The sequence below is a fragment of the Archocentrus centrarchus genome, chromosome 18 (genome assembly GCF_007364275.1).
Source record: "Archocentrus centrarchus isolate MPI-CPG fArcCen1 chromosome 18, fArcCen1, whole genome shotgun sequence".
Taxonomy (NCBI): Eukaryota; Metazoa; Chordata; class Actinopteri; order Cichliformes; family Cichlidae; genus Archocentrus; species Archocentrus centrarchus.
In genome coordinates this window covers 4,515,034-4,529,269 of record NC_044363.1, presented here as the reverse complement: position 1 = coordinate 4,529,269, position 14,236 = coordinate 4,515,034, and positions in this window count along the sequence as shown.

Here is a 14,236-nt window from a genome sequence, read left to right as displayed (position 1 = left end):
TTCAGTCTGAATGAAGCAGTGAAGCAAGCTCCAGCCCACTGCTTCACAGGAGTTGACGTATCGAGTTCAAAGCATGTTTTGAAGCCTCAGTGTCAGAGGTAGCATCATTATACATGCTGTATACAAAGCCTGAAATGATTGAATATGTATTATTTCTAACTTGTGGTCTCATTAAACTGAAATGGTGTAAATTCATCGTGAGTTTTGCTGCTTTGGGTTTTGTCATGTCACATTTATTTCAAGTGTTTCTGCATTTAAGCTGGAAATTTAAGATTAAAGTCAACTTTACTGAAGCACAGTAACTCACCGAAAGGAGCTTCAGTAGCTGTAAACATCAGTGCTGCATCTGTGATGTAGTTTAGAAGTACTATGAGTGGTTTATAGCTTCATTACAAAGTAACACTATAACCAGTACAAGTTTACAAAGACACACAGAGGGCTGCTGTAATGTGTTTTAACAGGTCATAAATCTGAACTCGCTCCAGCATCGGGGTCAGATGCAGCTTCACTCGGGGCCACACTGAGATAAACACACATTCATACAGAGTTTGGTGCACACAGAGGATTCAGCCAGTCCACAGAGACGTTAATCAGCCTTTAGTTAAAGGAAACGATGCTTCTTATCACTGATGTGCTCTCTGCGGTTGTATTTCCTGCTGTTGTTGTCTCACTGTGTCGAGTTAAACTCAGAACAAATCAAACAGGTTCATTTATTGTTGGTGACTCAGCATTTCAGAGGCTGGTATTATTGTACAGTCTTTACAATATGAAACACCATGAGGTGAGTGCTTTGTTGTGATTTGACACAATATAAATATAAGTTGTTGGGGGTTTTGTATGTCGGAAAAGAAATACCTAGAAGCATAATAGCAGACATCCACATCTTGCAAAGCAAATAAACATAATAATTCATGAGCAGTAATAGAGTGTAGACATGTTGTTGTTTCTCTTTAATCTTTTTAATATAATCTCAGCCTTAAGTAATTATTTTTTTAAGTTTGTTTTATTTGAAGTAGTAATCATCATATTTTAGATGGAAAAAAAAAAGTTTTGATATACTTGTATCTGTTTTTCTATGAAATATCTATGTGCATAATAAATTGTTTGAATGCATGCAGAGTTGTTTAGAAGCAGAGTAGGGATGGATGTGAGGGGGAGACATAAGTGTGCAGCTGCTACTGCACCTTCTGTGTGCGTGTGAAGCTGACCACAAGTGCACAGGATGTCAGAAGCAGCGATGCAGAAAGTTGTCTTTCAACGGCTTTCAGTGTAACCTCCTGAAAAACATCATTTAGATGCACTGAAAATATGTTTTTGCACTGTTATGTGACATTTTGTGGCATTTTTTTAAAATAACAAATCCTTTGATGACCTCAACAATGTTCAGAGATGTGTTCTGTGGGAAAATCCTGACAGATCAGCAGTTTCTGAAGTACTCAGACCAGCCTGTCTGGTTCCAACAACCACGCCGCGTTTAAAGTCACTTAAAAGACTCAAGCTGTACATAACAGCAGCAGTCTCACCCTGTGGGCTCTACAGAGAGCGGATCAGCTGTTTTCTGACTGAAACACAACGGAAATGATTTTCTTCACATTTGCGCAGGTTGGGCTCAGCTTGCTCCCGCCCACAGGTAGGACCAGCCTAGAAAAGCAGCATCACTGCACTTCAGCAGTCACAGCCTGTGACCATCAGAACTGGAGGAAGAAGAAATGACTGCTGTAGCTGCACCGCTCTGCTGGGCTCTGCTGTTTTTCACCTGTGTGGCTGCCAGTAAGTGAAATGCTCAGAATAACAACACTGACTGTGATGACACTGATCCTGCATGTGTGTTTAAAGAGGAGATGTTAAAATACTTTTTGCAGAGCTTTGATTTCCTGATTAATTCACATCCACAGCAGATGTCTTTAATCCACACGCTGACACTGTGTCACTCTCGGGGCCTAAGTGTACCCAAATATTTATATACTTCTAATAATATTATAACCAAGTTGTTAATTTTTGGACAAGTTTAAAATAAATAAAGCAACCTTTCGTGATTATGAGATAATTCCTAACCACTGTGATACGTCCATGGCTTGAAGCGGTCTGCCCATTCTCCTCTGACCTCTTGCATCAACGAGCCTTTTCCTCCTTGAGCTGCTGCTCACTCATAGTTTCTCTTTTTCACACCGTCCTCTGTAGACCTCAGAGATGTTTCTATGAGAAAATGCCAGCAGATCAGCAGTTTCTAAAAGACTCAGACAGCACGTCTGGCACCTAAAACCGCACCGCGTTTAAAATCACTTAAATCACATTTACTTCCTGTTTACTTCCTGTTCTGATTCTCAGTTTGAACTTCAGCAGGTTGTCTTGATCATGTCTACGTACCTAAATGCGCTGTGTTGCTGCCATGCGATTAGCTGATTAGTTAGATTAACAAACTGTTGAACCCTCACACACAATTATGTTTAATATAAAACAACAAGAGTTGATCTAAGAAACTTTCAGTGAAGGCAGAAAGATTAAAAAAGAAGTACACACACGGATGTGTTGAACAGGACTAAGATTTGAATATGTGATAACAAATACATGATAAAAGATAAAACACAGACAGCTCATTGGTCTCTGTTTGCTCCTCACTGTGAAGTGAACTGTTGGACTTTGACCTTTAACCTCTCTGCTCTGTGTTGTTTCTTCTTTCAGATCAGAAAAATGTCACAGCTGAGTCTGGACAGAGTGTCACTCTGACATGTCACGCTCTAAACAACAGCATCCCCATCGTATTTATGAACTGGAGCAGATCTGACCTTGTGGGTAGCTATGTCCTTTTGTACCAGAACGGTCACTTTGTTCCAGATCACCAGCATCCATCCTTTAAGAACCGGGTGGATCTGCAGGACAGACAGATGAAGGATGGAGACGTGTCTTTGATTCTGAAGGATGTGATGAGGAACGACACCGGAACATACGGGTGTCGTGTCTTCCAGAGAGAAAAAAACAGTGGAATGGCTGCACTTTTGAAGCTTGAACCCATCTGCACCTTCAACCTGAGTGTTACTGATCCTCCAGGTGAGTCAGTACAGTTCAGTGTGTCTGAACATGATGGTTTTTGGGCTCTGTATGAAACAAGATCAGCATGGCTGGGATATCTTTCTGTTATCTGGATTCACTTTGATCATCATCAGTGAGGCCAAGCAGTCACACAAAGCTGATCATCAACTCGAAGAGTTAAACCCGAGTTTATTAATGCAGCTGCAGGTGCTGGCAGCATCTGACCAATCACAAGCATTGATAAATGTACAGTACAGAGCAGCTGATGAAACCAGACTATGCAGGAAATATGAGGGTTTAAACACACAATGCAGACTGACGCTGACACTGCTGCAGTGTGAGTGTGTATGAGAGGAAAAGCACTGCACAGTAGACTAATATTAAAAGTGTTGTGTGAATGTGCGTCTACTTTAAGTGCGTTGGTCATTAGGCAGGCAAAAAAGCTTACTTTGTAAATTAATGTATTACAGCTCAGTCATTAAGACATGAGAGAAACTAATGGTTAGATGTGGATGAGACTGTTTTAGTTTTTATTGTTTCAGCTGCGGCCTTGGTGGTGGTTAACAGTTTGAGGGTAAAGATTAAATATGAAACCTTCACCCAATATAAAAATAGGTGCTCTGTTCTAGATTTAGAATCAAATATTAATGCTTATTGAATAATACAACTGATGTGTAATTACTGTTGTACACATTTTAAAGACATAGTACAGTCTGCTGAAGACCTGACCTGCCCTGATGCAGATTTACTCCAGCGAGAGGTGAACTGGCTTCATAGAACAGATAAATCAGAGTTAACCCTGAAGTTACCTGGATAAGATCAGATCCTGCTTCAAGGTACACAGTCTGGTCTGAGTGATGTGATCAGAGTGCAGTAGATAATGTCTGACAGTAGTTTGAAGAGGAAATGGATTCTGTTTTGTTCTTCACTCATCACCTACCTGACAGCTGACACCTCACACCTGTTTCTACCTGCAGGTCCAGGAGGAGGATCTGCTGGACTTATTGTTGGTCTGATCGTTGCTGCTGTGCTTCTTCTTGTTGCTGCTGTTGTTTTTTATAATCGCAAGAAATTCTGCTCAACATAGGAACCATACCAGCCTCCAGTTGAACTGCAGCCTGTTTGAAATGCCACTGAACCTTTACCCGCTGAACTCGGAGTCTCCTGCTCCTCCTGATGCTCCGTGTTGTCATTAAGATAAGATACAACTTTAATGATCCCACGACGGGGAAATTTGTGCATTACAGCAGCTCAGTGCAGAGAAGAAGGATGAATAAAAAAATGAAATAAAATAGAATAGAAAACACTGTATCCACTGTACATATACATAAAGCACAGGAACAGACAGAATGCATCAGTTATCAAACACATCCTGAATTTGGTGTTTCTGTGAAGGACACTTTTTGGGACAGAAAACAACTGGAATGATTTCCAGACAGAAGTTGAGTCTGGTCCACAGTCATGTGACCTTCTGTTCCCTCTGTCACACTGGAGGGTTTGTGAGCTCAGGGGGGAGATATCTTTTCTGGAGCGTTCAGCTCCTGGTTTACAGATTGCAGGTGATTGCAGAGTCTGTGTATTAGTGAGAAACAAAATTATTTTTGGAGAAAATATAAATATAAGTTGTTGGGGGTTTTGTATGTCAGAAAAGAAATGCATAAAAGCACAATAGACATCCACATCTTGCAAAGCAAATAAAATAATTCACGAGCATTAATAGAGTGTAGACATGTTGTTGTTTCTCTTTAATCTTTTTAATATAATCTCAGCCTTAAGTAATTTTCTTTTTGATCTTTTTTAAGTTTGTTTTATTTGAAGTAGTAATCATCATATTTTAGATGGAACTAAAAAGTTTTGATATACTTGTATCTATTTTTCTATGAAGTATCTATGTGCATAATAAATTGTTTTAATACATGCAGAGTTGTTTAGAAGCAGAGTAGGGATGGAGATGAGGGGGAGACATAAGTGTGCAGCTGCTACTGCACCTTCTGTGTGCGTGTGAAGCTGACCACAAGTGCACATCCTGTGCACTTGTGGTCAGAAGCAGCGATGCAGAAAGTTGCAAGATGCAGAAGAAAAACAAACAAAAAAAAAAAAAACAGAGATTCATAATGTGCTGATGTATTGGCTTATTCTTTTTTTTATTATTCTTATTTTTCTAATACTTTTTATTATTGTAATCATTATTTGATCTATATGTAATATGAAAAAAAAATCTTTTATTTACATTTTATATACATATGTCCCATGTAATCTTTTTACGTATGTGCTGGCGCAAAGCAGGAGGCCACCTCCCTTTAAAGACAGTCGATGCTGAAGTTGACGTGTGTGTGAGGAGTTATCGTTAGGAGTTGGTTGAGTCAGTCAGAGCCTTTTTTTGATTTACTGTTTTTCCCTTTTTGGAACGTTGTACCAGTGACTGTCAAGTCTTCTTCATAAGTGCATTTTTCATTGTAAGCTTATCTTTTTCTATCAGTAAATAAGAGAGGAATCAGCACTCTGAAAGGTGCTGATTCCACTTTAAACCAATCAGATCTCATTCTGTACTGAAAGTATCACTAGCTCAGGCTGACCTTTGACACCAGAGGGAGGAAACATTTACACATCTTTCTAACCTTTATTCAGCTCTCCTTAAACAGGGACTGAACTAAATACAGAGTGAGAAATGCCAAGAATAACATTCTGTTCAGTGTTGAAATGAGGCAAGCCGGCTTTCAGTGCAACATCCTGAAAAACATCATTTAGTTGCACTGAAAATATTTTTTGCACTGTTGTCATGTGACATTTTGTAGCATTTTTAAAAATAAATCCTTCGATGACCTCAACAACGTTCAGAGATGGTTCTGTGGGAAAATCCTGGCAGATCAGCAGTTTCTGAAATACTCAGACCAGCCTGGTTTAAAGTCACTTAAAAGACTCAAACTGTACATAAGCTCCAACAACACAAATCAGCTCCGTGTGTGATTTGTCTGTTTAGCTCACCTGGTCTGTAGGTGGCAGCATTGTTCGCTCGCTCTCCTCCACCTGTCCTTAAACCTGCTCCTCCTAACAGCAGCAGTCTCACCCTGTGGGCTCTACAGAGAGCAGATCAGCTGTTTTCTGACTGAAACACAAACTGAAATGATTTGCTTCACATTTGCTCAGGTTGGGCTCAGCTTGCAGGTAGGACCAGCCTAGAAAAGCAGCATCACTGCACTTCAGCAGTCACAGCCTGTGACCATCAGAACTGGAGGAAGAAGAAATGACTGCTGTAGCTGCACCGCTCTGCTGGGCTCTGCTGTTTTTCACCTGTGTGGCTGCCAGTAAGTGAAATGCTCAGAATAACAGCGCTGACTATGATGACACTGATTCTGCATGTGTGTTTAAATAGAAGATGTTAAAATACTTTTTGCAGAGCTTTGATTTCCAGATTAATTCATATCCACAGCAGACGTCTTTAATCCACACGAGTTTATTTCTTCAGACACGCTGACACTGTATCACTCTCGGCATCAATGAGCCTTTTCCTCCCTGAGCTGCTGCTCAGTGATAGTTTCTCTTTTTCACACCATCCTCTGTAGACCTCAGAGATGGTTCTGTGGGAAAATCACAGCAGATCAGCAGTTTCTGAAATACTCAGACCAGCCTGGTTGGCTCCAACAACCACGCCGCGTTTAAAGTCACTTAATTCCTGTTTGTTTCCTGTTCTGATGCTAGTTTGAACTTCAGCAGGTCATCTTGATCATGTCTACAAGCCTTATTGCGCTGAGTCGCTGCCATGCGATTAGCTGATTAGTTAGATTAGCAAACTATTGAAACCTCACACACAATTATGTTTAATATAAAACAACAGGAGTCGATCTAAAGTACTTTCAGTGAAGGCAGAAAGATTAAAAATGAAGTACACACATGGATGTGTTGAACAGGACTAAGATTTAAATACATGATAACAAATAAATGATAAAAGATAAAACACAGACAGCTCATTGGACTCTGCTTGTTCCTCACTGTGAAGTGAACTGTTGGACTTTGACCTTTAACCTCTCTGCTCTGTGTTGTTTCTTCTTTCAGACCAGAAACATGTCACAGCTGAGTCTGGACAGAGTGTCACTCTGACATGTCGCGCTTCAAAGAACAACATCCCCATCATAGTTACAGACTGGAGCAGATTTGACATTGTGGGTAGCTATGTCCTTTTGTACCGGGATGGTCTCTTTGTTACAGATTACCAGCATCCATCCTTTAAGAACCGGGTGGATCTGCAGGACAGACAGATGAAGGATGGAGACGTGTCTTTAATTCTGAAGGATGTGATGAGGAACGACTCCGGAACATACGAGTGTCGTGTCTTCCAGAGAGAAAAAAGCAATGAATTGGCTGAACTTTTGAAGACTGAACCCATCTGCACCTTCAACCTGACTGTTGTTGATCCTCCAGGTGAGTCAGTACAGTTCAGTGTGTCTGTCTGTCAGTCACACAAAGCTGATCATCAACTCGAAGAGTTAAACCTGAGTTTATTAATGCAGCTGCAGGTGCTGGCAGCATCTGACCAATCACAGGCATGGATGAGTGTACAGAGCAGCTGATGAAACCAGACTATGGTGGAAATAGGGTTTTAAATACACAATGCAGACTGAAGCTGACACTGATGTAGTGTGAGTTTGTATTAGTTTTATTGTTAAAGCTGCGGCCTTGGTGGTGGTTAAGAGTTTGAGGGTAAAGATTAAATATGAACCCTTCACCCAATATAAAAATAGGTGCTCTGTTCTAGGATCGTATATTAATGCTTATAGAACAACACCACTGGTGTCTAATTAATGTTGTACACATTATAAAGACATAATGCAGTCTGCTGCAGACCTGACCTGCTCTGATGCAGATTTACTCCAGCGAGAGGTGAACTGGCTTCATAGAACAGGAAAATCAGAGTTAACCCTGAAGATACCTGGATAAGATCAGATCCTGCTTCATGTTACACAGTCTGGTCTGAGTGATGTGATCAGAGTGCAGTAGATAATGTCTGACAGCAGTTTGAAGAGGAAATGGATTCTGTTCTGTTCTTCACTCATCACCTACCTGACAGCTGACACCTCACACCTGTTTCTACCTGCAGGTCCAACAGGAGGATCTACTGGACTGGCTCGTCTGTCAGTTTCATCTCTGCTTCTTGTTGGTGCTCTTGCTGTTGCTTTTTGAGCTGCAAAAAATGTACAGAAGAGTTCACATCAGCTTCCCCATGAAGATAACCTTATCTGAAACATCTCAGAGCTTTTTCCACACACACCACTCCAGCACCTGAAGTGAATGTGGAACTTATCTCAAACTGTAACAAAAAAAGCAGAATATTTGACTTTTAATTAAATTAAATTAAAAAAAAAAACCTCTCAGGAGTTAATGGTCAATAAAGGGTAAAATATATCCATAAAACCTGATATCTGTAAAAACACGATAATAACTAGAGATGTTCCTGGCAACTAATTTCATCGTCGGCTAAAGAAGAAAAAAAAAATAGACTAACCGACTAGTCTAAAACTAAGAAACTCTCGGAGTCTATAATTCATGACACGCATCAAAACAATACAATACACACATCCATCCATTTTCTTATCCGGGGTGGCATCCTGAGGAGTGGAGCCCAGACCTCCCTCTCCCCCAGCTTACCGCTGATTGAGACTTCAGCTCCCACGACGTAACCTATGTGGCCGATGTTGTTGCCAGCGTTTATACCTGTGCAGGTGCTTGTGTTAATTAGCTTTTAGTCATGCCCCCGTGTTTTACATGCGGTGTCGGCCAACAGGAACATAAAAGGTGGCACTTTTTTCCCTCCTGGGTCCTACTCTTTGCTGTGGTCAGTTTTTTTTTTTTTTACAGCGTAAACACATTTGTCCTGCTTGTTTGTTTGTTTGTTGTTTTTTTTTTTGCATGAAACGCAAAAAAGGAAGGGTATTTCTCCAGAGGTGCGCTTCAGGTTACGTTATAGCATTTTTCTACGACGATGTCAGGGCTGCAGCTCCATCTGGTGGCAGATGGCTGCATAACATTTAGGAAAAAACATTTACCAGCACTGGGTTAATTAAAACCTTAATAATAGCAATGATTAGTCGACTAGTTGAGTAATCGAGCACATCCCTAATGTTAACACAAGAAATAAACCAAGCTGTTACAGAGTTCAAGACAGGGTCATTCCATATGAACTCAACCAAAAAAGCCAAAGTCCATCCTGGGTCACGACTCAGATTTGAATGAAAATTATTTTGAAAGTACCTCTATGTGTATAATGAACACATGCAAAATTATAGGCCTCAGCTCCAAAGGGTTTCTGCGATATGGCCCTCCAAACACTGGGTGCCGTGCCCTATATTTGACCTTGTGAATCATGATTTTCAACTTTCTAATATTTCAACAGGAAATATCTTCCACAGGAATAATATGCTTAGCCTGAAAATTGGAGTTCTGGGTAATTTTGGCCCAGACTTTCAGAATCTAGCATCATACATGTTGTATCTTCTCTCATTCTCAAGTTATTAACCCCTTAAAATCCAATATTTTTACAGGCGAAAATACAAAATTCAGATTTCAAAGTCCTCCCATGATGCCAGGATCTCTCTCAGAGACCACTTAATGCTATATTCGTATTATTTCAGGACAGGTGTGTGTGTGTTTGGGGAAGATTAGCTGTGTAGAAAGCATAAAATTGGAATTAAGGGACTCAGAAAAGGGTTCCGGGTGAAAAAAAAAGACTTTTTTGATTGTTTTTGCCTGTCCAGTTGGACACCTGAGCAATTGCTCAAGGTGATGGCACTTGGTCAACATAATTTTACATATCTTAACTACGTCTCCTCAAAAGCTCTTCTTGTTTTCTCATCTCTTTCTTTGTTTTATAATCTTTTGAAATATAGGTGTTTTTGGCCAAAAATGTCTTCTATTACCTCTTTTTCCAGCATAATTCAAAGATTCTCACCCATACATCATTTCCAGACATTGCTAAAGAAACAGAATTACATCACATTTCATATAAAGTTGAGCTCCACAGTCATGTGACCTTCTGGTCCCTCTGTCACAGTGGAGGCTTTGTGAGCTCAGGGGGGAGATAAATTTTCTGGAGCATTCAGCTCCTGGTTAACAGATTACAGGTGATTGGCCGGTTCCTGTTTGTAGCAGCCTGTAAATCTGATCCTCAGACTAAACTGACTGACTGATGATTTCTATGAGATTCTGTTAAAGTCTGAACTGACTGATGATTGTGGCGCTCACTGAGAGGACAGGAAGTCATGTTACATCAAATACTTATTTTATATAGTTATGAGACAGAATCCTAACCCCAGAGTCTGTGTATTAGAGAAAAACAAAATTATTTTTTGAGAAAATATAAATAAAAGTATTTCAGTTTGTATTTATACAGTTTTAGTTTTCTGATGTTTAAGACTTAAACCAGAGATCCCCTATTGTGATAGCACAGGGTTCGACTTACTGAGAGCTCAGAGGGTAAAGAGTGGAGAGAAAGAGCTTAAAGAAATGAAAAACATGGCTGGCTTCCTGAATGTGTCTGAATGTGTATATATGCAAAACTCAAAGAATAAAAGCTGAATGTCAAAAGTCACTGTGTGTGTGTGTGTGTGTGTGTGTGTGTTGATTCTGTGTTTTTTCAGTAGAAATTAACTCCAAAAAGGTCTGGATGCTGTGTAGAATGAATAAAATCAAATAGAATTGTTTGCTGATCTCATAAACTCATATTTTATTCACAATAGAACATATAAGATGTTTTACTATAAAAAAAAAAAAAAGAGCTCATTTTGAATTTGATGGCAGCAACATGTCTCAGCAAAGTTGGGAGAGGGCCACGTTTACGCTGTGTAGCGTCCACACTTGTTTAACAGCAGTATCTAAACATCTGGGAACTGAGGAGAGCAGCTGCTGAACTTTTGGGAGAGGAATGTCGTCCGCTCTTGTCTGATGTAAGATTCCAGCTTCTCAGCAGTCCTGGGTCTTCTTATCATATTTTTTTTCATGATGCTCCAAATATTTTCAGCTGGTGAAAAGTCTGGACTGCAGGCAGGGCAGTTCAGCACCTGAACTCTTCTATAACAAAGTCATGATGATGGAATTGCTGCAGTATGTGGTTTAGTCCACATACCACAAGGTTTCAACATCATGCAAACTGCATAACTGCCATTGTGAGGGAAATCCTCATGGAGATACCAATTATGAATCTTTGCTTTTGCAGTCAGAGGATGTGATGACCTCTGCACTTTCCACAGCCTTTCCTCTGCAGCTGTTTCAGGTTCCTGGTGAGCAGGGCCAGAAGGGAACACCAGGAGCCTGATGATGATGCTGCTGCTGCTGCCACTTCACTCTGGACTGCTTGCTCACCTGGGCACCATGTTATGTGTCTTAGCTTTTTTGATTTCTTCATGTTATTTTCTGCAGCTTAAAACTGTCTCTGACGTTGTATGTCAGCACACTGAAACCTAACAGTTCATATAAAACCAGGATTGCAAAAGCTCACTGAGTTCTGAGGATTAATTGAATTAATTCAACTTACAAAAAAAAGTAAATCATTAAAAAAATAAATCATTAAAAAAATCACAATACAAACAACTGATTTAATCACAATTGGAAATTTCAGGACATTTAGTTAGTAGATTGATAACTTCAGAAGTAATTAACTGTTGTGATGGAAGAAGTGATGTCATTACAGTCTCCATCTGATATCTGCTCAGGCTGTGTGGGTGGTGTCTCTGCAAAAATAATGTAAAAAAATCTGTGAGCAATTAAGACCTTTACACACCAGACACGTAAATTTCATGCAAATGTTTGGTGGGCTAAAAATATTTTTCGGACCCACCTGTTGTTAATGCATTATATCACAGGACGAATTTGCTGCATTTATTTATTTTTGGATCAAGTTAAATTTTTCTGATTTTGGCAAACAAACAGATCTGTCCAATCAGAGCGCTGCATTTAGCAATATGTGAGCTTATAGCTCAAAACGTGGACCACTGTATTGAATCTACAGTGATGTGGGAACAGTAAAATTATACTGATTTATCTCAGAAAGTCAGCTAAAAGCTGCTCCAGGTCACTCAGCTCTCTGAAATTATTCTCTGCCTCTTCAGATGTGATCCCAGCTCTGCCAACAAGACCTCAAACTGATATCCTGAAATATGTGTGAAAGCAGCCAGAGCTTCATCTCCAGGATCAAACCATGAAACTCTCCCTGCTGCTGATTTCTTATGATTTGGATGAACCCAGAATCTGTTTCTTTGTTCTCTTGTTTAGAAACATCAAAACCTCATTACATCAGTGATTGATGTCGACTTCATTTTTTTTTCACAGTGCGTTTTATGAAGACGATTTATTCCCCAAAAATGCAAAACATCTGGTGTGTATTTAGGTTACACGGCAACTTTGCATCTGAATGATTCAGAATTTCATGTCATTTTTACACAACACGTCTGTGTGTAACGGCCTGCATGAAGTGTCCAGAAAGAGAGAGGAGTTAATCATCAGCATAGTGATTGATCCAGTAAGTATTACCTCTGGCTCTGCGCTGATACAAAGACACCACGAGGAGAGTGGAAATGAAGTATGGACAGAACACCACCAGGCGGAGGGCCAGTCTGATCACAAACTGGTGAGAGGAGAAGTCAGAGGGTGGAGTTGTGGTGGCAGCGGGCAGAGCTGTGGTCGTGGGTGGGATTGTGGTTGTAGGTCTACCTGCAGAGAGAACTCCACCTGTTCAGGTGAATGCAGATGACATAAGAGGTAAAATCAGATCAAAGCTCCTCACCTGTGACAGTGATCCAGCTGGATGGAGACTCTCCATGACCGCTGATGTCACACTTGTAGAGGCCTTCATCAGACCTGTTAACATGCTGGATGGTCATGTGACCTGTAGGCTGCTTCCTGATGAGGGAGCCATCTTTATAGAAAGCAGCTGGGAGGTTGGAGGGAGTGGTCTTTGTTTGACAGAGCAGAGTGATGTCATCTCCCTCCATCACAGGGAGGACAGGACTCTGCAGGATCACTGATCCACCTCAACACAGAGACAAACTACAGCATTTCATCCATTTACACACAGCTTCATCAACACTAACTCCACACACTCAGCTTACCAGAGACTGTGAGGTTAACCATGTTACTGATGGCACCCTCTCTGGACTCACACCAGTAAACTCCACTGTCCCATGAGTAGATGTAGTTGATGTTACAGGAAGAACCAGCTGCTTCTCCCCATCGAACTCCACACTGAGTCCTCTGCTGTTTGCGTGTGTTTCTCCTCAGAGTCCATCCAGCAGAGCTGTCGTCCTCCTCACAGCTCAGAGACACAAAGTCTCCATTAAAGAACTGAGAGCTGCTGGGACTCACAGTCAGACGAGCTGTGAGGGTTACAAAATTACTTTAATACCAACAGTGGATAAAAATATCAGACAGTAGAAATTACTGGGGGTGCAGCCTCTGTATCAGTTCATGTGTGACCGACTTTAACTTAACCATCATTCACTGCATCATTAATGAGTTAGAACTTGTGGTCCATGATAATGTAGCTAAAACACATTAGAGAGCAGAGCCATTCTCACATATTTGACTCTCAAATTCCAAAAGTCTGCTGTTCATCTCAGCCTCTTTCTCTTTCTGGAGATTTGAAATTTGGGCAAAAGAGGCCAACATGGTGCAGATGAGGCTCAACTGAACAACTGAAGAGGTCTTTGGCTTCATTTCTTTGCTCAATGTTCTTCATAAATGTTTCCCACAGTCTGCTGTCAGAGTGATGCAGGTTTAAAGTGTGACAGAAGAAGGTTACTGACCTTGGTTTGTGCTGCAGCTCAGCAGTGAGATCAGAACTAAAGAGAAATTAAACTCAGGTCAGAGTTTCACATTCAACAAGACAGCAGAGCCATGAAAACACAGAGTGAACTTACAGAGCAGACACAGCAGAGACGATTCCTCCATCCTGCTGCTCACTGACATCACACCAACACTGAGACCAGCTCACAGTCACACCAAGTAAAACCCTCATTTCTTCTTCCTCCTCCTCTTCCTCTTTCTCTCTGAGTGGATGTCAGGGTCGTGGTTTCCTCTCCTCTGAAAATCGTGAGAAAGTTTCAGTTTTTGTTGGAAACAAAGCAGAAAAAAAAAACAAGAGAATGACAGCAGTCCCTGAAGGCAACATAAGCACCTGTGTGATGCCTTCACTGACTCATCAACCCCCTCATTTTAGTAA